At 37.5% G+C, this 27033-nt stretch overlaps 1 protein-coding gene across 4 annotated transcripts in view; it reads left to right on the plus strand.

The window, feature by feature from the left end:
- The first annotated feature begins 7005 nt into the window (after positions 1–7005).
- Positions 7006–27033, plus strand: part of znf516 (zinc finger protein 516) — a 42372-nt gene continuing 22344 nt past the window's right edge. For 3 of the 4 annotated variants that reach the window (XM_060897145.1, XM_060897147.1, XM_060897148.1), the window contains exon 1: positions 7198–7496. The gene's annotated coding sequence lies outside the window, so the exon portion shown is untranslated. Of the gene's footprint in view, positions 7132–7197; positions 7497–27033 lie in introns of those variants that run through there. The other variant, XM_060897146.1, reaches the window with a different exon arrangement.

A 27033-nucleotide genomic window follows, 5' to 3' on the forward strand; every position in this document is an offset into this window, starting at 1 on the left:
GCAGATCAATTCATTTGAGGAACCTAGGGGGTATTTCGGAGATTGTAATTTCTCCTTTTTAATGAAAGGGCTATTACAAAATGTTTAGATCATATTCATTCATTCATTCATCTTCTACCGCTTATCCGAACTACCTCGGGTCACGGGGAGCCTGTGCCTATCTCAGGCGTCATCGGGCATCAAGGCAGGATACACCCTGGACGGAGTGCCAACCCATCACAGGGCACACACACACACTCTCATTCACTCACGCAATCACACACTACGGACAATTTTCCAGAGATGCCAATCAACCTACCATGCATGTCTTTGGACTGGGGGAGGAAACCGGAGTACCCGGAGGAAACCCCCGAGGCACGGGGAGAACATGCAAACTCCACACACACAAGGTGGAGGCAGGAATCGAACCCCGACCCTGGAGGTGTGAGGCAAACGTGCTAACCACTAAGCCACCGTGCCCCCCCTTAGATCATATTAAAATTGTTATTATTTCTATTTCTATCTTGTATTAGTGTGAACTCATTGAATAAATGAATGTATTTTGTGAAATCACAGCTACATTTATAAATCACTGGCAACTCTTTCAAGAATCAAATATAAACAATACTGGGATATTCAAAATAATCTAATAATTTGTGACAATTAACTGTTTATTTTGACATTGCATTCATTTATCCGTTCATCTTGAGTAACTGTATTTATCCTCTTCAGGATTATAGTAGATCTGGAGACTATAGTGGCAAAACTGGGAACAGAAAAACATTCAAAACATTCACATATGGCATGAAGGAAATTTATTTTAGACTATTCACCTACTCTGGGATGTGAATTGTGAACCGGGAGGAAAACCAGGACTCTCTGGAGTCCACTTGTGAACTAATATTTTTACATGAAAATATTACAATAAAAAAAATTACAATAAAGCTGACAGAACAGCACAAAGTAATCTGGTAATTAAATAGATCTCACTGGCAGCATCTATTATGTCTTTTCTTTTAACAATTTTATGCAAAAATTGTTTTGAAATGATAAATATCAATTTTAAGTCAATACTTAAAAATAAGTGTTGCATCTGGAACAATCTGCAACTTTTAAATGCTTCTTTTCCCCACATCTTGATAAACAGACTGCATAGAAAACAAGGGAAAAAGAAAAGAAAAGAAAAAAAAAGAACCTCACTAGAACCAGCAGAGTGCATCACTGAGTCTGTGAAGCCAAGAGGAGAAATTTCAACAGCAACCTATTCCACTTGTTTTCTGTTTTCTCTTCATCTAATGACTCTTTATAGTCCTTCTTTGAACAGTTCTGTCTGTATGTGTGTACATGGGAACATATGTGTATTAAGTGTCTGAGCCCTTATACTTATACCTGTGTATTAACACCTGTCTGGAATGTGACAGATGTATGAGTAGAGCGGTTGCGTGTAACGGTGTTATGCACTGCTGCTTACAAGTAGCACTAGTGGCAATATGGAGGGGGTGTTGCCATGGCTCATCTCTCCATCTCTCCCCAGTGTAGGGTGGGTTAAGTTCTCAGGGATTTCCACCAGTGAAGACTCTGCAGCAGCCGTACCATCTGCTTGCAGCCCTCCCTCTCTCCATCCCTCCCTCCTTCTTCTTGATGTATACACACATATATATACACACATAAACGTCATTAAAAAATAATAGTAATTATTATCACTAACAGTAAAGGAGTAGATATGCATTGATAGTAAAGAAATAGATATAGACATAGCTTGATACGTTCATTAACTTTTCATTAACTCTATTAGCTTGTTAGCAGCCGGTCTCTGGATATTAAAACTCCAAAGCTTATCATTTTCCAATAACATTTTTTTTTTATCCTCTTACAGTATACCAAAGTGATCGGCATTACGTTCATTACCACTTTAAAATAAAGTACTTTTTATCCGTTTCTAGTTACATTTGATGTTGTGGAATGTCTACAAAATAAGTTCCTATTATGATTATAGCAATATGACTAGTATAAAGACTCATTTCCTCATCAAAAGCTCTATTATTTCTCTCTTGAAGTGAATAAGACAAAAAATTAATTTTTTTTATCACACAGAACCACAAATCACAAAATACTTTTCCTCTGTACTTTTCCACTGACTCTGATGACGTCTTCTGCGATGCCGTAAATGTTTGCATCAATGTTAAATAAAAGGAAATTACAGAAAATCTAACCGTATCAAGCATTACAGGGGTTTTTTTTTTGAAAAGCAGTATCCACCGGTTTAATAATTCAGAATGATTAAAACAAGCGTTTAATTACAAAACTTGCAGCAGGGAACACTGTCTAAGCTGCTGTTATGGAAATGTAACCTGCACCTTCTGACCAAGCAGAAGGAAGAAGAAGCATTCAACATATGCTAGCACTGGTGCAGCTGGACACTACCATAAAAGCCTCGGGAGCACAAGTGGCTAAAATCCAGCGTTGCCTCTACTGAAAACGTAATGACATTTAAACAGTGCAGGCTCACGTGTTTTGCGAGGCCTGAAAAAACAAATCTATTAAACAGAGCTCCTAAACAGCCAGCAATGAGGAAATATGACCTACTGAATTCTTCATTCGCTGCTTTAATGAAGCTTATCTCCTGTCCCAAAACTAATTACAGGTACAAAGAGACACTGGCAGATGAAAGAACCTGTGCTTTGATAGATGGTGTGGGGCTCCACAAATACGATTTCTGCCCTAATTGACAACAGAGGAGTGTGTGTGTGTGTGTGTGTGTGTATGTGTGTGTGTGTGCGTGTGTGTAGCTCTTGGTGGATTTGTTACGCTGTGTTGTGATTGCTATCCGTGCAGTGAAACACGCAGCTGACACATGTTGAACGCTTACACACTCCTGTACTCACACATGCCTGAATATTTTACAGTGTTAATGTAATTGTTCCTGTGTTTGTGGCTGGATGAAGCACAGTGCAGTTTCAGCCGGAGCGAGCGTATAAAAAAACGTGAAACATAAACAGCAGTATATTTGCTCATGAGAACTGTCTGAGAAATATGGACCGTTTTTAAGATTATACTTATTACACACATCATTTCTGGCAGCTCAGGAATTTCAACTAGGTTCCAACCATTTCAGCTTGTGAATTAATAAAGGAAGGATCCTCTGCTTGGATATCATTTAGTACCAAAATATACAGTCAGACCCTGCTTCCAGTGTTATAAACAAGTTTCATGTTTATTGTCATTTTATATACAGTGAAGTTCTTGTGCTACTTTGGAACACGCCTACAAAATAATGATAAGTAGCTCTTAGGTCAAACTGTAAACACTGAACATAGACAAACGATTCAGCAAGATTATTAATGTGCTCCAGACAAGTAAATAATAGTAAACTGTTAACACTGTACACAGTCATAGTGACAATGTCATACAAAGTATTAATGTAAATTAGAAACATTTCACCCTTAAGGGATTTTTCAAGGACAAAAAAGTCCTTTTTAGTGTCGTGTCCAAAATAAATTCATATTTGCATAGCTAATACTTCTTTACGCAGATCTATACATGTTCATTTTAATGTTTAATGATATCAAAATAATGTTTAGGGTTTAGGGAAATTATACCTTTGAACAGTATTTTCATAATCTTGCCTGTAAACATACATTTATGCATATAAAGTGTTTGTACTTCTGTTACACTGTAAAATCAGCGTCCTTGTTATAATCAAAATCACACAAGACAAATAAATGTCTTGTGCATTTTTACAGCTGGCAGCTTTAATGTCTTTGAACTTCTGCAGATAAATATTAGTCAAAAACAGAAAAGGTTATAAGACTGAAGATCCACTCAGGAACAAATTCAGAAAACAGTATTTTAGTACAATTAGATATTGTTGAAACCTAATCATAGGGTTCAGGCGCAGGGTCTCGGGCTTTGTGTGTCAGATTAGATTAGTCCTCGCAGTAAAGTGTGACCTCCGACCCTTCCCCCAACCCATATGACCAGATACTCTTAACTTTCTGTTGTCACTGCAACAGGCTGGTGTCGGTCGGAAATAAGGAGACTAATCAGATGAGACTTATGGTCCAGGAATTAGCTAAAACACAAATGAATAAATAGATATAGTAATACAGCTAATGATTGGTTTTTATAAGATATGGTCTACCGTCTGGCTTTTTATAGTTCTTACAGTATCATGTATACATGTATGTATTTTTAAGACTATTGACATGAATATTGACAGTGAGTTGCAGGGTATTCTGGACATATTCAAAGAAACACTTTGTATGGACTTCACAAGGAATTAGCTGGATAATAAAAATAAGGAGCTAGAAGCTGTAAGTAAACTTTATACATCAAAATGTTGTTGTCCTTTAAACCTTGAAACCCAGGAGGTGAACGGAAAAACATGTAACGCATAACCAGAGCCCCTGAACTCTGACCTGAAGGCGGAGCATTTTCAGCCCCCACTCTTCCCTGATCAGCATACGAAAGCGCCCAAACCCACCCCCCCCCCAACACCCCAATGAAAAAAGGGGGATGAAACAGTACATTGTGATAGAAGACGACAACCACAGGTTGCAATTTTGTAGTTTGATGTTTCTTTGAAAAAAAAAACAAACAAACAGGAAGTTATAGAGACATACTGTACATACAATGATGTTCAGATGTGAAGTTCAATACCACTGCAAGTGAATGTTTGTTTATTTGACCTGTTAAGGTATGGGAGATAATGTTAATTGGCAACACAAGGCAAAATATGCACAGAGTTTGCCACACACACACAAAATTTATGCTGTTGTAGATTGATAATGATATTACTAATAAAATACACACTAAATAAGTATGTTTTCTCCTTTTTAGAGTTCCTATCTTTCAGATTTCTTAAAGTTTGCTTTCTCGATGTTGTCAGTCTCACCAGAATCTTTCTTGTTTAAGCATAATAATGCTAGCAAGCCCTCCATAGGGGGTTGGGGAGTCGGGATAGTTGGCCTAAGAAAACAAGAAAGAAAAAGAACAGCACAGCACAAAAACATAAATGTTATCTTTCCACATGTGACATATTAAAATTCAGATATACAGTATAAGAGATAAGCAGATATTTAAATCGTATCACACAGGGTGTGGTTTTGTAACCTATCTGAATAGAATAATCATATTCTTTGACAAGGATGGTATTCACTGCAGATGTATACGGCAATCATTCATGCTCATCGTGGTCCTCCTGTGCCAGACCAGAGGCACACATTTGTCTGAGCTTTTGTGTTTGCTCATGAGGAAGGGAGGGGTGAAAGAGTTCAGCTCCACCCCTCCCCCAATGAAAAAAAAACATCAACGTTCATGTTTGCAATCCAACATCCATCTGAAGACGAGGCTTCAAAATGTCATCAGGACCATTAAGAAGTTTTTGGACCCCTCAGCTGTGCTTGTGTATGTTATTCACACTCAATTGAGAATAAAGAGAATTTAATTGAGAAAATATATGAGAAATAAGAAATAAGTCCAAGAAGCCAGATAAACAAAAGGCTTATTTGATAAGCAGATGGATAATTGTGCAGATGGATTGATTAATGACTAAGGCTTAGGTGGTATATTGTGCTTGGTGCGTAATGATGGGTGCGAAGTAACGATGGTGTGGAGTTAAGTGTCAGTGAGGTAAGTGGAGAGCATAGAGTCAGGTTGCATGCCGTTCAAACACATGGCCCATACTGGAGCATTGTTTAATGTCAGGGCGAGGAGCGCGGCTTCAGTGGACACAGCCCCAGCTGTCACGTCCTCGGATAATACTCGATGACTGCACTTCAGAGACGGATCAAATTGCTCCTGTAATTTACAGCCCAATCTGAGGAGCTGATGTACTGCAGTGCACTGCAGTGCTGAATGTGTATGTCACATAAACTGACCATTCAAAACATGCCATGAATTTTTTAATTATTTATTATATAATCTTCAGGAGCTGCTTTATTCTGGTTAGGGTCGCAATGGATCTATCCAGGGAATGAGGAGGGAATACTTGGCACCACACACACACACACACACACACACACACACACATACACACACATATCCACACACTAATAAAGTGTAAAGAGTAAAATTATTTGATGTATTTTGAAATATTACAGAGTTAAACATTTTTGTTAGTACTGTATTTGATTTGGAGCACTCTGGTGGTGACAAATAATAAACTTAACATGTGTTTAAAACATCATTGTGACGCTTATTTTTTTGCACATTACTGATTATCTACTGTACTGAACAGTCCACAGTACAATTCTTTATTGTAATTAGTTGAAAGGAATGAATCCTGATAAATTTATATTAGTGCATTCATTCTAAAACATGATCATTTCTGTAGTAACAGCTTATCGTGTATACAGATGAGCCGTATGGATTTTTTTTTTAAAATGTATTTATTATTTTCATATAACCGGATACTGATGTTTTTCTTTTAGAATCCAAGTTTACATACATGAATTTCTATACTTTTGAGTGCAAAAGTTTGCAAAAATAAAAACGATAATCAATGCATAATTAATGATAGATTTATTCTGGTTTATTCTCTGAATTCTTAAGTAAGTGTCTATCAGTTAATGTGCATTACTGGGAATACTGTCCAGAGTTTTATCTTTGTATAACCCACTCCACTCCTCCAGCTCTGTGAAATCTATTGAACTATTGAGACTTCCATCTTTTGAATAAGACTCAAGAATGAAAACATACTGAATACTTTTAATCGTCTCTTAATCAGTCCGAATTATTTAAGTTAGGTGTTCTATGACCTTTTGAATGACCTTGGTTTTATATATATATATATATATATATATATATATATATATATATATATATATATATATATATATATCTATATATATATATATATACCCCCCTTTAACACGCTTGCACACACAGCATACATACATTTTATATATGTATGTATGTATGTATGTATGTATGCTGTGTGTGCAAGTGTGTTAGAGGGGGGGGTCGAGCTGGAACTAAATAGATTTCAAGAAGAATAAACTTCCCGTTTAGAAGTTTCATTCTGAAGCATAAACACTGGCCAAGTGTAAAGTGTGTCTGCTTGACGCAGATCTGCAGCTCTCCTCCACCTCCACACTTTCCTGCATCCCAGCAGCAGTAGATGGAAACGGGGAGGAACCGACAGCGCTCCAGGTGTCGCACTAACACTCACACTCACACACACACACACACACACACACGCAGGAGCGCGCGCACTCACGCACACACACACACACGCACACACACACCGCGCGTATCGCTAGCCGTTCGCCCCGAAATCGTGGCGCGAGCTCACCGAAAACATCTCTTTTGGATGGAAGGTTAAAAGGTGGAAGTTCACTCGGTTGGAGTGCGCTTTGAGTGGCCCTCGTTAGTGCACTGTGAGTAGGAGAGAGCCTGTGAAAGCGGACGCCGCTGTTTGGCTCGTCATTTCCACCCGAAGCCCCGGAGTGTCACCTTGCGTCTTCTTGTTGTTCTGCTCCACAACTTCATTACGTCATTTGTTTTCTTGCTCAGAGGTAAGTTTTTTAACGACCAGTTCGTCTATGAGGGCTGATTTAAGAAACATTAACTCTACAGATCGCTCAGTGTTGAGCTACTTTCAGTGCGCTAAAATCCCAGAGGGACGCATTTGGAGGCGTGAGGAGACCTGGCACTGAGCCGCTGATGTGAATGCGTTATGGGTTACAGCTATGATGATAAAGCGCTTCACCAAACTCATCTGACAGCATTAAAGCATAACCTCTTACAGGATTGAGCATGGAAGGATAAAGCATAAAAGGCTGCATTGTCGAGTCAGTGCTTGAACCTACTCGGTTTCCTGATGCGCTATTTTTAGGAAGTTTCCCCCCCTGTTCCTCGCCTTGTCCGTGCGGCTTGAACGATTTGAGATCTTTCAAATGAACCGCTACATTACAGTGCAGCCTGTACTGTACCCTTCTTCTATACACAATATATACATCTAATATTTACTTACTGATCAGTGTGTCAGCTGATTATCATTTAACTTTAAGAGTTTTTAGTCAGCTCATTGTCAGCACTCTGTCCTGGATCTGTCCTGGATCTGGACCCAGAGCTGATAAACCCACCTTTTGAATAGATGTGTGTACACGTTTCTAAATTAATTATAGTACAGGATGGATGTTTTGTCCTTCAAGACAGATGATCTGATTGTATTTGATGAATAAGACCTATTTAAGTTGTTGAAATGTAGAGCATTTCTTTCCTGGACTGGGGGATGGGATTGGTTTAGTCTCTTCTTAAGGCACTTATATATAAATATATTATTTATAGAGAGATAGTATACACATCGTTGTACACTGTCACCCAGTTCAATATACGTCATATTGGTTTGATTGTAAATGTAAACAATTCAGTTCACAACTTCACGTGTCTTCTTTTTTTTTTTTTCGAATCTAAAACCATTTTGATATCCAAAGCTGATAAAACCGAAGCTACTTGTCAAGCTGGTCTAATTTCAGGGTGGGGCTTTTGCTCTTTACTTTTTTTTTCCGTTGTTTGTTCAGTTTTTTTCCTCCTTCCAGCTGTCCTAAAGCACCAATGCCTGTCAGGTCACATTTTCTCTTATCAAGCCACCCAAAGCAAGATCAGCCTGAGAAGCTGAGACTATAAGGAATTAGAGAATCGTCTGAGTGAAAGCTGAAGGCAGACACGGCTATTCAAATTTGCATTGGAAAGCTCAGAGAAGAGGAAAACACACATACACATGGGAGGATGTTCACGCTCCCCCCATAAGAATGCATGTAGGTTATAAGAAACTCAACACAGCCAGGATCCTTTATCTGTGTATAGGCCAGGGCACCCACCCACACACACACACACAAATACACACATTTAAAAACACACATTTTAACTTTAAGATTGGTATTATGAAACCACAAAGGGATTCATTTATGGGCAAAGAGCTATGGGATCGTTTCTCCTTCATTTACTTTTGACATTCCTTTGAATATTTAGGTACAAGTTTAACATCAGGGATCCAGGTGTTTATATATATATATATTTTGCAAAGGGTGAAAACCATAAAACTTCAAAAATACACCTGTAGTTTAGAATTTAGCAGAAAAACAATGAGGAATAAGATTTCAAAACTGGAATCGGGATGTATCCAGCAACAGGAACGCAGTATAAGACATCTGGCAGAGTTATAACATAGTTATAACAGATGTCCTAAAAAACGGACAAAGACTGGGCAACAATATGGCAGAGTTAGAGCAGACATGGCAGGAAGGGGGTGGGGGCCGTCAACTCAGAGGATCTAAAAGCTGCTGAAGATACACAAAGAGTTCAGGATGCAGTTAGAAAGGTAAAAGATGGGCATATACACTGTTACAGATTATTTTATATTACAACCAGAAAACTACTGGATCAATTTTTCCCATCATTAATGTCTTAACTTACACGAGGTAAACGTTTTTGTGACTAGACAACATTTGTACTTCCTGATTATCTTGTTAATTTTCCTGGTGGGGGATGCAAACATTTGCATTCCAATGAATGCATAGAAGCAATGTGATTGAGATGAGAAAAGCCTTAGACAATCTAACACAGTTTATCGCAGTTATGATCTGCATCATGCTGTCAAAGTGCACTTTTGTAATAATAGTCACTAAAACTAACCGGTTTAGTTTGGCTGCGTGATTATGCAGACCTGCTTGGATCAGGGCTCCGGGGAATATTAGCATGGTGTCAGCACAACAGCTAATACAGATGAGGGCCCCTGTTTCTAACAGGCATGACTTTTAACAGGATCTAAATGGCAGAACATTGACTTTTTATGGCTTATACGTGGTAGATGTTCAGTTTGTAAATTGTAAATGTGAGTACTTTTTGGTTATTGGGACAGTTTCATGGTTTACATTACATTAATCTTTGCTTAAGGTTTTTAAATATACACTTTTATAGAAGCTTATATGTGTAAGAATAATTCCAGCCTTGCCACTTGTTATATTAGACACAGCACCAGCAGTTGGGATATTTGCATGGACAAGCTCTCGAGTTAAACCCAACTTCCCTTTTATTTGCTGCAGCTGCTCACATTTGCAACACATTTTCACCAGGCTGTGTTTCTGTCAGCTAACTGCGTTCTCTGCACCCGCAAGGCTAATCAAACAAACTCACGCTGTTGACACGGAGAGCTCTATTGGCATGTTGGATTTCATCTTTGCCTCACAAAGCACATGACCTGTCTCAGACCTCAGGAAGCACTGCTTTTAATCTGACGTAGAAGCAGAAGCAGGCCTGTTGTGATTGGAGAACTGATTAGACATTAGAAGTGTTTTGGGTTTGTATGTGATTATTTGTGAACTTTCAGGAAGTTTAGTGATCCTTAGAAGAAGCTGACTTTTACATTTTGATTTTGATAAGGATGAGAATAGATAGTTGTGCAAAATCAAAATATATTGATCTGTAATATACTATAGTAATATATTATATGCTATATAGTAAGATACTAGAGTTCTTGTATTAAATCATTATATATATATATATATATATATATATATATATATATATATATATATATAAGTCTTGTTTATCAATAATATATGAGTTGTTTTTCTGTACAATAAGTAACTCACCACGCTATAATAAATTAGCATTGTTTAAGTCAGTGATTCTAAAAGTGAGTTTTATGGAGGGGTTTCACATTTTTAAATTTTCTCATTGAATATGTGTGAGTTGTGTTTAACCTCAATAACTCACAAGTTGGTTGTTAAATAATAACTTTATATATAAAAAGCCAAAATACACACATTTAAGACGTGTTTAATTAGGCTACTTTCTGAATAGCTAACATACATGTGCTTGTAGGGGTTTTTTCTTTCAGTTATAGATTTAGATTTTTTTTTGTCATCACTTCACGTTACATCAGGGGTGTATAAATGTATAAAGGTATGATAGAACAATTCTGATATATAGTAGTGAATAGTGGCGTTCTCATTTCATATTTGTACGGTTAATTAAATAAATAAAGGGGTCGGTGTATGCAAAAAGTTTTCACACCCATGCTTTAAACATCACAGATCACGATTGCAATGAGCTCTTCCGTATCATTACTCTATGACTATTCCTCGAACTGCTAATTTGTAAAATTTGCCTTTTTTTTTTTTTTTAAGAAGACAGTTTGCCAATATGTCATTGAGAATGTGTGCAGTTGTGCTGACTGACCAAAACAAAAGGCACAAGGGTGCTATTGTGAAGATCAGCAGTAGATTACTGGAATTCCTTTTTTTCTCACTGCCTGAATAGGCTTTCAGTGCTCCCCATCTGGATGTGGCCAAAAAAACTTGCACCTTAATGTTTTAATGCTATTGTTCGAATGGAATTTGGTGTTGTTGGGCAATTACAGCTTAGTGCCAATTCTGACAGAGTGGCATAATAAGGCTTTTCAGTGTAACTAGTAAGATTACATTTATGAAGCTAACAAAATGCTGTTATGAGTCTCAGAAACCACACTGAGAGAGAGAGCGAGAGAGAGAGTAGGAAGGCAGTGAAATGTCAGAAACAGGGCTTCTCTGTTGGATTGAGGGTGATTTGAATAACCTGCCATGTGATAAAAAGTTGGCTGTAGTTCCTCCAGTCTCATGAAACAATGCCAACTGTAATATTGCCTCACCTATTATTCACTGACAAACAAATCCACAATGCCTTTCCATTCACAGCACACAGGTTGACAAATCCGTAGCAAGGAAAACAAATTTCAAGTTTGCTCTTTTATTTTTTTAATTGTAGTTGCTTTGAAGTGCAATCTTGCTGATGGTAGAATGATTTATATTCTGCGGATTCATTAGATCGCGGATTTCTTTTCGATATTTGGGAATGCTGATGAAATAGTTGGGAAAGGTCCAGGGAATGCGTGCTAGCACAGCACACAGTTAACTTGCAGTTAAACATTTCGAGATAAAGGAAAAGACGATAGCTGGACTTTAATAATAGCTGATATTTTTGGGGACAGTGTGCATAAGAAGGAGTGGTTGACTCGCAAACACAAAGTGTCACGAGATCATATCTATATTTATTTTCCCTTCCGTGTATCTCTGGTCATCTCATCATACTGTCTAGTTTCCACATTTTGGTGTCTTCTGTTCAGTTTCTGAGCATGGATGTGGTAAACACTTTCCCAATGGGTAAAAAACCAAAATGATTTATTTATTTGTTTATTTGTGTGCCAATTTATCATAGCACCACATTCCCAATAACACTTGAGCGTGATTTTTTTTTAGTGACGTGACATACAGCTAAGTATGGTGACCCATACTCAGGATTTGTTCCCTGCATTTAACCCATCCAAAGTGCACACACACAGCAGTGAACACACACACACCGTGAACACACACCCGGAGCAGTGGGCAATTTTTTTCTTTTATTTATTTATTATTATTATTATTATTATTTTCATTATAATTTAGCAATGTGCCCTGTCAGTCCTTTACTGTTTGACCAGTTTTCATTCACACATTAATCGACTAATCTTGTTTATTGACTGTTATTCTCCTCCAGTCATTTCAAAGGGGATCTGGCACTACTGCTGAGCAGTGTGGACCACGTGTGGCCAACATGTGGCTGCTAATCCTGCTATTAGGGTAATCTGCTCAGGCTGCTGATCAATAGCTAGCATGCCCTGGCTTCAGCTGAGCCAATGTATCAGGAGAAATTAAGACTGAGCAAAATGGAGAAAATAATGATTTAATCATTTGTATTAAGGGCAGTGGTCAGGAAATGCTTGAAGGTATTCATTTGCTGAGTTAAGATGTCCAAGTTGGACTAAAGCTGATGTGGGCCAAAATCAGGTTTTTACTGTTTTTGCACGTAATGGCTTAGACATTGGGCATGTGTTCATGGACAATAGATTAAACCGACAGAAAATTTCTAGATGGATGTAGATATGTCCATATATGAAACAGACAAAATATTATTTCTTATTGAACTTTTAGTGTTTTTATTTCCACCTTAAGATAAATACCATGTAATAAGACAAATTAAAGAAAAAAGGAAACAAATGAAGCCATAAAATAAGCATTTCAAAATAACCTTAAACAAAAGGTTTTATTTGTTTGTTTGTTTGTTTGTTTGTTTGTTTGTTAATTAATTAATTCATTATGCTTGCAATACCTTTTTTCGTTTGTTTTTTTAAAGTGTTATTACAGGCTCAAATTGTCGTCGTCTCAAAATATGTTGTTACGTATCATATCTACGTAGCCTATTGCAGACGTCTAGCAGTAAACAACTAACAAAATACAACAAAAAGTATGTAGACACCTGACCACCATACCCATATGTGCAGATTTAGTCTAAAGCCTTTCCACTAGATGTTGGAGTGTGGGGATTTGTGCTCATTCAGCAACAAGAGCATTAGAGAGGTCAGGCACTGGTGTGCAGTCGGCGTTCCAGTTCATCCCAAAAGTGTTCAGTGGGGATGAGGTCAATTTTCGAAAAAGCATTTCTTTATTTATCCTTGATTGCATAAAGGCATTTTCATGCTGGAACATGGTTTGGGCCTCTTAGTTCCAGTTAAGGGACATTCTAGAGTATATTGAGCTTGCAGCTTTGAGGAAGGCCCACATATGGATGTAAAGCTCAGGTGTCCACATACTTAAGGCCAGGACTGTCCACTACACCTACCTTGTACTTATACACATTGGCCATTTGATCAACTTAGTAACTAATTGTTGTTATGCAAAATTGTATAACTCTCCTTCTCCTCCATCTATCAACTGAAAGGCACCACATTAAGACCAGAGCTTATTTAGGAGCAGATATTATTTAGGAGCTGGAGCTGACACTCACATAATAGTATAGTGAAACTCACAGCTAGCACAGTGAAATTCTTTCTTTGCGTATCCCAACTTTGGAAACTTGGTCAGATTACAGGGTCAGACATGATACAGCATTCCTGGAGCTTTAAGGAGTTAAGGGCCTTGCTCAAGGGCCCAACAGTGGCAGCCTGACAGTGTTAGGGCTTGAACACCAACCTTCCAATAAGCAACCCAGAGCCTTAACACCCCACCCCCACCCCCACCCCCTCCTGTGTGTTATGTACAGCAGTTTTGCTGAAGTTTTTTTTTTTTTTAACAGTATCTCCACTTAGTAGTCACTTTATTAGACATAGCTCCTATACTGGAACATGAACATGTGGCTGTAATTCACTGATGACTAACACAAACCACTTAAAATGTCATCAACTTGCATGCAAGTTCCAGCTACAGCTAATTTTAACTGGTAATTAATGACTGAATTTTTCTCATCGTATATACAAACGGATACACATTAAACAAGTGAAATGAAAACGCAAACTTTCTCGCAAATAGCAGTAAGATAAACCCTGCTTTTTTCCGGATCGGGCGAGATCATTTTACCCTGTAAGTAGTTATGATCTTTGCGTTGGTGTAGCATTGACATGTCTTATTCATGACATTCAGTTTGGCTTTGTTTATTGTATTTAACATTAGGCAAGTCTGGGCATGATTACGGTTTGTGCATTGTTCATAATATAATGACCTACTACACAAATCCTGGAGCTTCTTAGATTAGATAAAGTTTCAATGTCCCATAATGATTATGCTTCTTATTTACTTTTGTTCTTGCTGTATATGGGTTGAAATTTTATTTTTTGTTGGTCAGAATAGAAAACAGGAGCTTTCACCATCGTTCCAGCTGCACTCGTATTGCATTCATACTAATACATGGTTTCTAGTAATAACTTGCACAGGGACTCGTATGGCAGACCCTTAGCATAATCAGATTAAGAAAGCGTGTAATCGTTGATATGGTGATATAGTTTTCTGTGAGGGATGTTTATTTTGTATCAGTTGAAGAAAGTTGTAAGTTTTCTTTTATGGAACGTATTCAGGATGGAGGGGTTTTTCCATTTTTAAGTTCAATAAATGGAAAAGAAAAAGTTGCTAGCAAGAGAAGGACTATTTAGAATTTGTATTACGTAGCTGATTACAAGAAGCAGCTTGTCTTGGAGACGTTCCACAATATTAAATGCATACTACATAGTGATAAAAAATAAAATGTGCCATTTTAAACAAAATACACAGAGAAATTGCTGTGTTTTAAGAAAAAAAAGAAGAAGTTATACTATTAGTGATATACAGTAGCTGTGTGCTAAATGGAAGAATGTATATAAAGGTGGCAGGATTTGAAAACAGTGTGCTATTTATATTTCTATTTATTGAGTGAGTGGGATCTGGTGTTGGGCACTTGCTCAGGAAGGTGACTGGTGGTGGACTTGGCTCTGTCTGGTTGGCAGGAGAAAGAAAGAGAGGGCACCACAGCAGGTCACCCAACAAAGCATGGCAAGGTGTGGACATCTTTCTGTTCAGCGTTCCAAACAAAACAGTTTGGTGGATGGAATCACAGTCAGGCCTTGAGGCTATGTATAAAACATGCACAAACTTAACCACACCTTGAAAAAAAAACAACATTAATGCCAATTTACTCCCAGAAGATCAGATAAGTATCTGTATATCATATAAGAATATCGGCACATTTTATTTGTTTTGTACGTTCGCCTTAATGAAAATGAAATTTAATGCAGCTTGGTGCTGATGAAAACGAGTTTGTTTAGCAGCCGTATTCCGATTTAACGATACATCAGGAATGTCAGATAACCACTTATCATTTCAAAAGAGTTAATGCTTCCTGAAATTCTAGTCTAATATTACTGTTTGTAATATTAAAGTTGGTTTGTTTCACAGACATCTTCACAAATCCAAATTTAACAACGAAAAGGTTTTCTTTCACCTTATGATCAAAACACACTCGTGATTCTACTGCATTTTTAGCAGACTTCTGGGTTTAGTATGGCAGTTCACACTAATGAGAGATCCACCACAGCTATCACTGATAACGTTGATAACGTTGATAACGCCGATTCCTCAGTCTACTTTATAATTCGTCCACAACACACACGTTAAATTTTGTGAACAATTAATTAGCACTCTCATTATGTTTATATACAATGGATTGCAATGAAGATGTATTAAAATGTTTCAATGGTTTCACTGGACATGCCGTCCCATACCTTAAATCATGGGTCAGTTATAAGCCCTGTGAACTTGTTAAGCTTTAATTTACTATTACAGTACTTCTGTATTGCTATCTCTGGTTGGACTTCAAAAACTTATCATGATTAAACCAAAGTCTTAGCCTTGTTTCACCGAATAATATCATCTGGATACAGTAGGTTTGTATAGAACTTCTGATGTATTTATAAATGAATGTCCTGTCTTCTTCCCGGGACGCTTGTTCACGATCTGCTAACGTTGAACATCCTGTAAACACACTTTATGTTGCTTTTCTTTACTCTTTTACAGATGTATGCTCTAATGAGTTATTAAATTATTTACAATTCCACCATCCGGTATCAAGACAGGATCCATTTGAGTCTTGCAAGGTTTCTTTCTCGGTTCTTATCAGGGATTCTTTTTTCTTTTGGGTTTCTTATCTATCTATCTATCTATCTATCTATCTATCTATCTATCTATCTATCTATCTATCTATCTATCTATCTATCTATCTATCTATCTATCTATCTATCTATCTATCGTCTGTCTGTCTGTCTCTCTGTCTGTCTGTCTGTCTGTCTGTCTATATTTCTGCAAACCTGCGTTTTCACAAAATCAATTGGTAAAATTGCTTTTGCAAATAAACTTAATTCGAGAACATCACATTTTACTCATAAAACATGTCTGACTACACACTGAACATGCTTAGTGCTCGCTGTGTGTTGTGTTCAGCAAACTGAAGGACATAGATGTGCACTAATTGGAGCCTGGGGATGCCAAGTGCTTGTGCCTTTCAATTATTCAGTTTGGTTTGTCTATGGAAGGAAAAAACAAAGGTGCTGACAAAGATGCTGATTCATTTCTTTTATTTTGACTCTAGGTCAGTGTCACTTATACATGTTCAAACGCACATGAGTGCATTGTATTTTGAAACGTTTTTCTAAAGCAGAGGATCTGTTGAGATCACACTGGTCTAAAAAAAAAAAATGACCTGGAATATCAACATATCTGTGTGCTTTAACATCTGGCCCTGTGAGAAAGCATGCACAGTTTATTATTAGCACCAGCTCCAGGGATTTCTCTTGGTAGTCAAAGGAATAAAGCCACCATTCAGAGCCAAATCTTCCATGTCAAGCATGATGGTTTGTGAAATGTCGAATCCCTCTGAAATGCAAGTGTCTTAAAAGCTTCATCAACAATTGGGAAATTGATTGAAGTGAATATATAGTTGTAGAACCAGACTTTGTATTATTATATGGATTATAACTTAATCCTACATTCAATATACTGCACATTATAGTGAAAACACTTTTTTTTATTCAACATGCCGGTGGGGGTGGAATCAAAGTACATGCTTGTTTGAGCTCATAGTGTGAATGTAAAGGGCTTTTTGTGCATTTTTGACGTTAAGAAGAGTTTGGTTTCACCATCACGCTCATTCTCAGTTCTCTGAATTAAAGCATCTCTGTTCTGTTCATGTCACTTTTTTAAAATTTCGAAGGAGACACAGAACAACTACTGTACTGTCCAACTAGTTGATGCATTCAAGTCTGTTTCATCTCATTTACTGCATGTAAAATGGTGTCCTTGGCCTGGAAAGGAGTATGAGCAGCATTAGTTCACATCTTTGGCAGACTGAGATTAAACGGCATAATCCTACTGATTTTGGCAGCAGACGTCCAGCTGGAGTAGCTTCAAATCCCTCAGGGCCTGAAGTGCAGGATCTCGTTGAGGATCTCGTAGATCCGGGAAATGGTGGCTGTCTGTATTTCATTCAGCAGCTCCTGTTCAGAATTCCACTTCATCAGTCCTAGCTTTTTCTGACTTGTCCATTAATCACTTTTACTTTGCACAATACGTTCAGTAGTTTCTTGGCTTGTTTGCGAATCTGTAGGTTTTATTTGTAAAACATGATGTGGGAGGAAATCCACACGTGCTAATGTTTCTGTTGATTCCCCTCTTTCTTTTTTCACAAACGCACTGCATCGCCCTGAGCTGTAGATTTAAATGGCAAACCTGTCTTTTTTTTTTTATCATGTAAGACTTCCGGCAGTTTCAAAGGATTAGGTTTCAGTGCTCAAAGAATAGTTATGTAAGGAATAAAGCATGACACGGTTACAGAAAAATAACCCCCAACTTGCTGGTGTGATACAGCTCGATGTGAATAAATGAAGCGACTTATTTCCTGTAGTAGCGAGTCATGAGCGCATTGATAGAAATCTGTGATTTGAATTACAGCTGAATTACAACTACTGTCTGAGATGCTGTCATGAAAGTGATTCAACACTATCCGACTGATGAGATTAAAGAATTTAACACACTGTGGTGTAAAGCAGTGTAACAAAAATGGAAATAAATCTATGCTAACTGTTACAACAGGTGTTATATAAACATAAGGAAGTATATAGCTCGTATTTCAATCAATATTATTCAAATGGCTTGTTTGTAGACATTACAATTGAAAATGTATTGAAAATTTTAGCCAGACGACAATGTGTTTTGTCCAACAGCTTTACAACACCTGGTTCATATACGCATTGTGTATACGTAACCATAGTGTTTGTTACTTGTTTTTGTTTTATTGTAAGAATAAAAAAACCCAACAACTTTGTTTTCTTTCTAACGAGTGCCCTGAATTTTGCATTTACATTTACATTTACAGCATTTTGTAGACACACTTCTACAGAGTGACTTAGAGAAGTGCTTTGTAGTCTTCATCGAAAACACACCCTCGTGCTGGTGCAATCAGGTCAGGGTTTGAGAATCTAATCAGCCAAAATCTTTAACTTCATAACCTTAACCTTTTAACATTATAGCATTATATTGCTAACATTAAAGCCATAATCTTTATCCTCAATTTATTCTTTATGGCAATTTTTTTTCTGAATTTGACACGAATTCCCAGGTCTGGGGCTCGATCCGAATAGCTTTTTTGCTATTTTTTGTCTTGTAGTAAAATGTGATTGAACCACTGATATAAACCACAGGCAAAGAAAGCGCTAACACTGGGGGAAAAAAAATAAAAAGAAAGGAAGAGACATACAAGTGTCTCACATTAACAACAGACCTCAGAGATGGAAAACAGGCTTGTGGAACTCTGAGCAATGCATGAGGGCCTTTATTATTAAAACCAAAAGTGGGCTGAGTAAATAATACAACTTAAGAGTAGTGCTTTAATGTGGAAAGAATCAATGACAGGGTGGCATGATGGTATGATAATAAATAATACAGTTTATTATTAGCTTTAGATTATGTGCATCGTATGCCTTATAAACCCCTGTTAATGCAGCTGCTACTCTAGACACAGTAACGTATTGTTATTGTAATGAGCACATTAATAAACATGTGGTTTGAGTTACAGCCGGAACTACAGTCAGAGATGCTGTTACAGAAAATGAATCAACACCATCTAACGAAGAGACGATTATGCAGCTTGTCTTTGTATTTAAAAGATGCACACAAAAGTGTTTAAAGTGGTCCAGCTTTCTTTTTTAACACGTTCTAATGTATTTGCTCATATTTTAGTATGCAGTAACAAAAGTCTGTTGTGTCTTTATGACTACAAATAAGCCTACTCAGTTTTTTATTTTTTATTTTTTTGAAAGCATACATACATGTACATACACACATACACACAGCTTTAAAAAAAACTGGTGTGTGTTTAGGGTTCATTCTTCTGCCAGATCGAAATCCAGCCCTATTGTTGCACTCGGCTGCTCACTTCATAAACAGGAAGTCAAAACTCTCTGAGAGCCGAGATCTCTTAGTGAAATTAGCGCACACACACACACACACACACACATACACACAGACACAAACAGATGGGCAGTGTATTGAGATGTAATAGAAAGATAGTCCCTCTGAACGGTCCCAAAACAGGAACAGAGAAAGAGAGAGAAAGAGAGAGAGTGAGGGGGGTGGGGGGTGGGGGTTCATGGTATTAGATTACAGTTTATTACAACTGTAGACTTACTAAAAAAACACCTTAAAACCATTCTTTCCGCAGAAACAGTGAGGATCTTTCCTGTGCCCTAACCCCAAATTCTGGAGTGTGTTCCTTTTTAACTTCAAACATATATCACATCATTAAACAAATCACATGCGAATTTTAGGGGGAAATCCGAATTCTCAGCAATCACACACGTTCAGAACCTGCCTGTAACGTTTCACCAGGCATAATAGAGGAAATGGCACTTGTTATGATCAGGAGTGTTTGTACCATGTCTCTGTTTTCTCTCTGGTTAGCTTCATTGTTCTGCTATGATAAACAGTATTTGTTGTCCAAGAGACGCCACCGTGTGACTCGACATTAATAAATAAACAGAGAGGGAAACAATACAGACAGGGCTGTGAGAATGGCATCTCTGCCTCCTTGAATGTGATCATGTGATCATGTGATCTCACCAAGGACTGATATTTCTCACAAAGGACAGGAGTCTAGACTGAGGAAATGTGTCCTGCAAGGTCACTCGGCCCTGAAGATAGATGTCAGGTTTGGATTAGGTTCGGGTTTGGTACAGTTCATCTCATCAAACCTTTAGGGGAAAGTGTTTTCTGTAGTTTTATACACAGTTACAGAACAGTGTTCATGGGACACACTCTGGATCCACCTTGATCCTGAACAGGTAAAGTTGAGAAAATCTGAAGTTGAATGAATATATGAGTTATATGTTTATGAGCAGTGTATTAACCATCACTCTTTACATATGGGTCGTGTTTATTTATGTAAACAACCATTATAACATATTTAAGCAAGCCCCTTAGCCTCACTGGGTGTGATTTCAGTTTCCTGCCCATGCTACATTGTCCTGTTGTGAGTTGTAAATATAGAAATCAATATGGCTGTCGAGTCCAGAGACCTGGATAATGAGACTGAATGGGGGCTGGGCAAAGGTTAGCTTTAGATAATGAGAACAATTGGTTTGTGTTTTTGCAGCTTTTACAGAGTACTACATGCTCCTAATATGTTAGGGGTGTAACGCAATGCCACTATCTCTATCTCTATCTGTTTAGTGCTTCAAAAGATCCATAGAGACATTTGTATTTGGTTGCAAACCTGAAGTGGCTGTGGTTTAGCTTCTATAGGTTCCATTTCCTAAAATAGAAACAAACTAGTAGCCTAATTTATACTCTTCTTTCTTTGCTGCGAGGTTCAAATGTAATGTTTGCTTATGCCCACTTGAAAGTAAAAACCAGATGCACTGTGAACCTTTGAAAATACATTATGAGTCAATTCCAAGTAATGCATTTGCATTTGGTTACATCACCATGGTATGGACATATAGTTGTAGACAAAGACTAAACCACTTACTGTATGGTGGAGAGAGAAAGAGAGAGAGAGAGAGAGAGAGAGAGAGAGAGAGAGAGAGAGAGACTGTGTGTGTGTGTGTGTGTGTGTGTGTGTGTGTTTGAGCTGACCTTAGCATGATAATCTAATCCATGTTGAGAGGGAGAGCTTTTTTAGAGAGTAAGTTAATACCACCAGATTACAGTCCAGCCCCAAACCAGAGCAAGCCACTGTGCAACAGTTACAAAAAAAAGATGAAATAAATAGAGTTTATTGCAGTCCACTTATTCCAAACCAATAGTTTCTAATAAGCTTACTAAGGATTTAACCAGATCACTTTGTGAATACTATTTAATATCTGCAGAGATGAGGGAAGGAGGTGTCTCTCTTCTGGAGGAAATGTCTGTGCAGATACACATAGTGGTTTATTAGCTAACTCACAAGGCAGGTCAAATCTCCTGTGTGCTGCCCAGTCCTGTGTTTTGGCTGACTAGAATCCTAAGTTGTAGCTCAGTAAAGACAGTGTAGTAACATGCGAGCTAGAACAAGTTAGCTAGATAAATGCACTAATGCAGACCAATGGAAACAAAAGTCTTATTATTGTTATCCTATGATAACCAAGTTTCTAATGTAGGACACATGTGATGTTCTTATCCTTGCACCACATGTGAAAGATTTTTAAATAAAGTCCAGGTTTATTTTCTCACAGTATGTTTAACCGCAGAATATTAAGTCTGAGATTTGATGATGACGCTGCGCTGCACGTTTGCTTGGATTTATCGGTGTTTCCACAGACCTGCATTTTCCAGATTTTGAAAAGATCATTGAGCTACATCGGGAGTGCATTATATTAAAACATACCAAATTACATTTTTTTCCTCTGACCCATTTCTTGGTTAGTTTCTTAAATGTTAGTTTTGTGTAATAATTATTTCTTTTATTTAATATATCGAGAGATCAGTCTTCCATCTTGGAATATACAGTATATTAGACTTTACGTACATTGGATGTGTGTATGAGATTATTGGCCTTGACGAGCTGTGAACGAGCTGCAAATGGTTTTCTTACCTTGTTTTTTAAGTGTTTTATGTAATATACGTATCTATCACATATATACATCTTTATTTAATAAACCTATTCGTCTCTGTCCTTTTATCTTCAAACACTCTGCTTTTGTCTTCAACGTTCTTCTTCTCTAAATAATTGACTACGTGTAACTACATGTGCTTGGATCTACCACAACAGAGCATCTGCTACAGAAGCTGAACTGGTTCACAGTCAGAAATCTGGTCTCGATAAATTACAGCCGTTTTCCTCATATAACATATATGCGGTATTTTTAGTTGAAATTTTTTACATTGTCCATATCTAAAGCCATTAGGCTGTAAGGTAGATTCTTTGATTACGAGTCAAATCTAACGCAACATATTTCGGGCCTCTTTTAACTAAAATGTGTGCTATGGTTCCATTTATAAATCATTTATCAGTCTTGGAATCTATTGGCCTCTTTCCCTGTTAGAGACTTTTGAAATTTCAGACAATGCTGTCAATCAAATCGTCTTCATGCCTCAGGCAACTGAGAAGTCTACGCTGTAGTCCTGTCTTTTTTTAGCTCTATGTGACTCTGGCCATACCGTAGTGATCTCACAAGAGGACTGATCTTATGGTCACGCACTGGCCACCTTCCAGTCAATATGTGAGGAGGATTTAAAATGAACACAGATCTTAGATCAGATTTCTGGCTTATGACTGATTCAGGACTTGAGAAGTGGCTCTTTACCTGCAAGTCTACATTTAGACTCTCTGTTAATGTGCTTCAGTGAAGCATAAGCCACTGCAGTGCTATAATCCTATCAGCAGATGCCCATTGCTCCCTCCTAACACTCACATAGTGATCCAGGGAAGGGTCTGTTCAGCCATGCTGAGGTTTCCATGACCTGGATGCTTACTGTATTATTTAAACCAAACTAAGTGATGATGTTTGTATAATAAAAGTTAATAAAGTTTATGTTCCTCAATATGAAAACATGACTGTAGGTAAGACAGTTTATGTATGAGAAGTGTTGTCTATATGGAATTTCGATCATTTGCACCAGCATCATCTCTTTTAATGCAAATACACACACTTCTTAAAACAAATCCTTATACATGTGTGCATATGTTATATGTTACGATTTTGGCTTGAGCCTTGTCTGTTGGAGAGAAAAGAATTGTGGGGCATCTGAAGTAGCACACACTCACACACACACACACACACACACACACAGCAAAATCACACACAGTCATTTGGGGCCGCTCTCTTTTTGTTTCTTGCTTATTCTTTATGACAAAATCCCATGCGTACACTTACACACACAATACCGCATATACAATGAATAGAAAAGCTTGCACACTTTAATAGAGAGCTGACTGTCATGAGTTTTTACACACACACACACACACACACACACAAAAATACCAAACACACAGGCACTGGCTTGGAGCAGAGGAGCAGTGTCCAGAGCATGGGGTGTTTGTGCTGAGCTGGTCTGGCCGTCAGGTTGAATAAACTTGTGGACAGCTGACTGGACATGGCCATTCATCGGCATGAGAAAAGAGTACAGAGAGAGAGAATGGATCACTAGCTTAGGGCTGCAAGTCACTGATATGAGCCTACATGTGTTATTTCGTCTATTCTATTTCAACACACACACACACACACACACACACACACATTTATATATATATATATTATAATATTATATATTTGTACAATATATATATATATATTTGTGAGTGTGTGCAAGTAGAGGTTGAAATAGAATAGAGGAAATAGCACACACGTAGGCTCATATCATTGACATATCACAAATAATATCATGATAATTCCAATTATAGATTTCATTGCTCACTTTATTGATGAATGTAGTAACTGATGTGCTGAGTCAGAGTGTACAGTCTGTATAAGGGAGATGCAGAAGTAGCTGCTACTGCAGATGTATCAGATGAAATGCAGAGCTCAGATAGTAGGGAAGGTGAACCTAAGGTTGCATGTATCCCAGAGTAACAGCAACCGTGGAAACCGTTAGAATCATAAACACCCATCATACCCCAAACACTAACAAATGATGTGACTGGGGAAAGGATGCTGACCAGGCTCTGATAACAATCTGCATTTCTATGTTTCAGTTGCTACTGCAGTTGAATTTGACCCTAGTGCAAATATATATGGAAAACATCCAGCATGTCTTTTAGGCACGGAACTACAAGGTTGTGGGCATGATAAAGCTTAAAATAAATAGGAAAACAAGTTTCCTTCTGCATTTTAACCTATTTTTTGTACACACAAATATGTCCACATTTGTAAACGAACAGCATCATTTGCAAGCACAATGTATTGTATCTTGTTATGAATATGATATTTACTATTGATTTTGATATTATATTTAGTAACACAATACAATTTAATAAAAATAATTAATCAGGTGGATGTACAGTAAATGCACACATTATTATTATTATTATTATTATTTTTATTTTTATTTTTATTTTTATTTTTTATTTTTTTTACTTTCAGGTATAAGACATAATTTCAATACATTTGTTTGTTGGAAACTGGTAGAACTGAGCATCTTTAAATTTAATACCCACCCTTCAGTTGTATTAAATTATGTATGCCATCTCTATTCTTTTCAGGCTGTAAATCAAAAATCAAACATCAAAACAATATTTTATAGAGCTCTAAAAATGGTCTGATACCCAGTATGATCTCTGATACGCACAACAGAGATGCGTAATTCATTTTTTAACCCAGATATTAACCCAGGATTATATGGGCTTGTAACTGATACTCAGTAACGCATCCTTAATTAAAATACGAAAAAAATTGAATTTGGAATATCGAATATTTAAACGTGACAAAGTAAAAGCAAATGGAAAATAGAAAAGAATGAAACAGTGTTATAATCCAGCTTATAGTCCACTCAGTTTTGGGTGCATGTTCTTGAAGAAAAGTTTTTTTTGTGCTTCAAAACGGAAAACAAAACAAAAATAAGAAAGAAATCAGATTATGCTGTGAGGCTTGTAACTGGAGTTATATTTGTACTCATTATGTCAGCAATCTCATGTAGTGCACCACAATAGATGCACTGCGGGGTTGACTGTAATGCTGCAATGTCAACTGTTTAAATAGTCCGTACAAAACTGAAAATCACAGAATTAAACACTGAAACAAATGTTGTAAGCACATTTGTATTTGTAATTGAATTTTTTGTCTCTTAACTGATTAAATTGATTACATTTCTTTACTAGTTTTATTTCCTGTGGTGTTTTCTGTTTTTTATTGCACTATTACTGGTGGTGTAAAAGTAAAAAGTAAAATTGTACTTTATTCCTGCATGTGTTCTGGATGTGCATGAGGCTCTGGTTAACAAACAGGAGCGAACAAAGAAATCCCTTCACCATGTGAACGCAGCAGCACTGAGCTTCATGTGCTGACTGAATAGGAACTGCTGTAACTTTTAGCCTCACTGTTTTATCTCATGATCACATCTGTAATCTGGAATTTTTGGTTTGCAGTTCAAACTAAGAGCATTGATGCCCTTTCTCCTCTCTTACAAATGCCCTAGGATATATGCCTTCTTCTGAGACACTTCGGTAGCAACAACCGGTGCACTCAGGTGTATATACAGTATATATATATATATATATATATATATATATATATATATATATATATATATATATATATATATATTACAATTCTCGCTTCAGATCACCATTAGGATTCAGGGACTGAAATGGGATGGTTTCTTCTTTGTCTTCCTGTGAAGACAAGCTTCAGGCTCAGTCCTAGCAAAGGCCAGACCCTAACAATGGCACTGCCTTACTCCCTGCTGCTAGAAGGAGGTACGGACATGAACTATTGTGACAGTTCTGGTGTGGGACACACAATGCAATTGTGTATTGGGGGATTTGGGATCTTCTGGATAGTTTAAGAGCTGGAAAGGGAGAACCTACTGGGAACCGATTGCTCTTGAGAATGTGCTTTACACACTTAGTAGAGCTAACGAGTAGAGGATAAGTACAGTGAGGACTTCATGATAGTAATGGTTGGGTGGGCAGGGAATCAATGAAACACCACCAAATGTTGATCGAATCAATGATACATTGCCAAATGTTAATTAGGTAGAGGTTACTATGACCTATGAGGTTATATGAGACCCACTCGCCTTAAAGTCACAGTCGGAAAATGCTGAAACAGCACTGCGGCCACTCCTAGTTAAACCATATTGTACATTTCAGCAGGATTATTGTTATCATTTTATGGTAGCAGTAGAAAAGGACTTGCTTATTTATGTCACTAAATAAGCAAATCACTGATCCATGTTCCTTCTTGTAATTTTTTTGGGTCAGGTGGAGGGGTAGGGGTGAGTTTTTAAACACAAATTTAATCAAACAGGACGGAGAAATTCTTTGGCATTTGGCTTGTCTCCAGTAATTTACTCTTCTGTTGTCTTGCCCGTCCTAGATCACATTGTAGTTGGATATCTGTCCCTGAGCATCTGGGTACACAGAGCATTTGGATAAGGACACACACACACACACACACACACACACACACACACACACACACAGAAACAGAAGCTCAATTTGAAAAATGCACTGATCCTGCATTGATAGAGCCCCAAGATGAGCTCAACTGTCTGGGGATAAGTAGGTCAGCAGAGCTGAGGTAAGCCCTCGGAGAACAAGCAC

Source organism: Tachysurus vachellii, chromosome 21, assembly GCF_030014155.1.
Source record: "Tachysurus vachellii isolate PV-2020 chromosome 21, HZAU_Pvac_v1, whole genome shotgun sequence".
Taxonomy (NCBI): Eukaryota; Metazoa; Chordata; class Actinopteri; order Siluriformes; family Bagridae; genus Tachysurus; species Tachysurus vachellii.